Here is a 3,433-nt window from a genome sequence, read left to right on the forward strand (position 1 = left end):
CATAAAATAATAAATAATAAATGACAAAACATTTGTGGCAGATTGGAGATACAGGTATAACAACAGGTAAATCATAGCTTTAGTTAAAGACAGATCAGAATTAAACAAGTGATTTCATCAGAATAGGCTGAGAAACTTTAGAGATACAATAAGGAGAAAAAATTATCTTGATTTTAAGACTCATTTGTAGCTTACTGAAAGTGGTCACTTTCAGTGACTAACTTTTTGTTAGTATAGTTATCTTGGGAGATTATTTGGTGGATTACATTTTATTTACTTTTTTTTCTGATGTACCTGTATCTTCGTTTCAGTGAATGATGTACTTCTTTATACTGTTTATTCTTTGTTTTATTGTTCCTTCTGCCCACATGAAATGAATGAAAAAGAAGGTGCACTGAACTGATAAAATGTGAAATATATTTGTATTTAGCTATATTGTTAGAGGTATATTTCTGATTATAGGATTAAGGATACTCAAAGGGTGTTGAAAAATGTCCTAGAAGTGCATTGCAAGCAATGAGCAGAAGTAAGAGATCAGACAAACTTCAAACTGAGAAAAGACGAGGATAGGGCAAAACTTTTAATTTGTTCTCATGAGAAGACCTGACTGAAAAATGTCACTAAGCTTAGTGTTTCACTATAATCAGGTACATGGTTTTGTTGTTCAGTGTAAACTGATAAAGCTTTACAAGATGAATCATAGCTGACACCAGGCTGACCCTAAATGCATTTAGGAAGCTGATGAAGAACAGCAAGCCTTCCACAGAACTGTTGTCTTTTAGAAAGAGAGGAGTGCTTCAAATCCATATTCCAAACAGCCATTTCATTGTCAGTAAGTGCTGTGGAAGAGCAGTAACCTCTGTACGCATGGAGAGATGGGGAAACTTTTAATGAAAGGGTCTGGTTACAATACAGTCTTCTTTTCTCTTGTTAACAGCAGTGGATGCCTACAGTTTTTTATCCTTCCTGTTTGCCACATTTTTATGAAGTTCTAATTGGGAAATGGAGAAGATAAATTGTACTCTTAACGCTTTTTCAAATATAAAAAATGCCTCAGATAGAGGAAATATTGCCAAAAATAATAATAAAAAAATCTTCTTTTTACTTAATGATAATAGCCCATTATATGTAATTATATAGAAACATAGTATTATTTTTTTAGTTAATGTGATTAAAATGGTGATGTTTATGTTCTAATATATTTTGTACTTAATGGAGTACATTCTACTTAACTCTCCATGAGTGAAGGATGCGTGGACAATGATGATGATAATGATTATGCTGATTATTACATTTAGTTTGAAAAAGGATACATAAGTTACAGTCTGAGAAGATGGTAACTGAAATTAAGACTGATTGCCATATTTGGACTTATTTTACTGAACTTTTGATATGCTTATGTTTCTGGATATGTATGCAGAAATGGTCTGCCTTTATGTACAGACTGGGAGAAAGTGTTCAAGATATCAGACTGTCACATTCTCAGCCTCAAGGAGCTCCACAGTTCTACACCTTAGTGAACAGACTTACCTGGCAGAGGAGACACCATGATGAGGCAGGTGGCTTTTCGGGGCAAGGCTCATCCGTTGCACTCTAAATGTGTTGACCTCTGTGATCTCAAATGCAGAAAACCAAAATGCATAATTTGTGGTATTAGGGAACTGTGCTCATTATTTTTTTCTTACTTTTTCTTTTTCTTTTTCTTTTTCTTTTTCTTTTTCTTTTTCTTTTTCCTTTTCTTTTTCTTTTTCTTCTTTTTCTCTTTCTTTTTCTTTTTCTTTTTCTTTTTCTTTTTCTTTTTCTTTTTCTTTTTCTTTTTCTTTTTCTTTTTCTTTTTCTTTTTCTTTTTCTTTTTCTTTTTCTTTTTCTTTTTCTTTTTCTTTTTCTTTTTCTTTTTCTTTTTTTTCTTTTTCTTTTTCTTCTTTTTCTTTTTCTTCTTTTTCTTTTTCTTTTTCTTCTTTTTCTCTTTCTTTTTCTTTTTCTTTTTCTTTTTCTTTTTCTTTTTCTTTTTCTTTTTCTTTTTCTTTTTCTTTTTCTTTTTCTTTTTCTTTTTCTTTTTCTTTTTCTTTTTCTTTTTCTTTTTCTTTTTCTTTTTCTTTTTCTTTTTCTTTTTCTTTTTCTTTTCTTTTTCTTTTTCTTTTTCTTTTTCTTTTTCTTTTTCTTTTTCTTTTTTTTTCTTTTTCTTTTTCTTTTTCTTTTTCTTTTTCTTTTTCTTTTTCTTTTTCTTTTTCTTTTTCTTTTTCTTTTTCTTTTTCTTTTTCTTTTTCTTTTTCTTTTTCTTTTTCTTTTTCTTTTTCTTTTTCTTTTTCTTTTTCTTTTTCTTTTTCTTTTTCTTTTTCTTTTTCTTTTTAAAGGAAAGATCATGGAACAGATTATCCTACAAGCTATGCTAAGACATACAGAAGATTGAGAGGTGAAACAAGACAACCAGTATGGCTTCACGAAGGGGTGAGTCCTCCTTGATCAACATAATGGCCCGCTATGAATCACAGAATCATGTAATGACTTGGGTTGGAAGGGACCACAAGGATTATTAAGTTGAAACCCCTTGGCCACAGTCAGGGTTGCCAGCTGCTAGATCAAATACTAGATTAAGACTGTCCAGGACCTCATCCAACCTGTTCTAAAACATCTACAGGGATAGGGCATCCACAGCCTCTCCAGGCAGCGTGTTCCAACCAGCACCTCACCACTCTCTCATTTAAAAACTTCTCCTGACTTCTACTCTAAATCTTCCCTCCTTTAGTTTAAAACCATTCCCTCTTGTCCTATCACCCAAGTGAAAAGCTCATTTTCCTCATGTTTATAAACTACCATTAAATACTGGATGGCCTCAATGAGATGTCCTCAAAGACTTCTCTTTTGTAAGCTGAACAAGCCCAGTTCTTTTAGCCTATCTTCAAAGGAAAGGTACAGTTTTCTGGCCATCTTCATGGCTATACTCTGGACCCTTTCCAAATGTCCCACATTTTTCCTGTGCTGGAGCCCCAGACTTTGACACAGTATTCCAAATGGGGTCACACAAAGGCTGACTCAGATGGGGATCTGATCCATGTCTATAAATATCTAAGGAGTGGGAGGCCAAGGGATAAGGCTGAACTCTTCTCAGCAGTGTGTGTGATAGGACAAAAGGGAATGGCCACAAACTGAGGCATAGGAAGTTCCACAAAAATCTGCTTGGCAACTTCTTCACAGTGAGGTTGTCAGAGCGCTGGCACAGGCTGCCCAGGGAGGTGGTTGAATCTCCTTTGCTGGAGACATTCAAGGACTGCCTGGATGCCTACCTGTGCAACCTGGTCAAGGGAGCATTGGCAGGGGGGTTGGACTAGATGATTTCTGAAGGTCCCTTCCAACCCTTACACTTCTGTGATTCTGTGATTCTGTGATTCTGTGATCATCTTTGTATTGTTCTCAGGTGTCATTCCCTTGGTTT

The 3,433-nt window shown here is 34.3% G+C and overlaps 1 non-coding gene across 1 annotated transcript; it reads left to right on the forward strand.

Annotated features, from left to right (window-relative positions):
- The first annotated feature begins 1,522 nt into the window (after nucleotides 1-1,522).
- Nucleotides 1,523-1,680, forward strand: LOC136054409 (U1 spliceosomal RNA). Its single transcript, XR_010622735.1, has one exon. It is a non-coding gene; the product is annotated as a U1 spliceosomal RNA (small nuclear RNA).
- The last annotated feature ends 1,753 nt before the right edge of the window (nucleotides 1,681-3,433 follow it).

This window comes from Cyrtonyx montezumae, unplaced genomic scaffold, assembly GCF_038088225.1.
Source record: "Cyrtonyx montezumae isolate F1298 unplaced genomic scaffold, pur_monq_1.0 scaffold_36, whole genome shotgun sequence".
Classification (NCBI taxonomy): domain Eukaryota; kingdom Metazoa; phylum Chordata; class Aves; order Galliformes; family Odontophoridae; genus Cyrtonyx; species Cyrtonyx montezumae.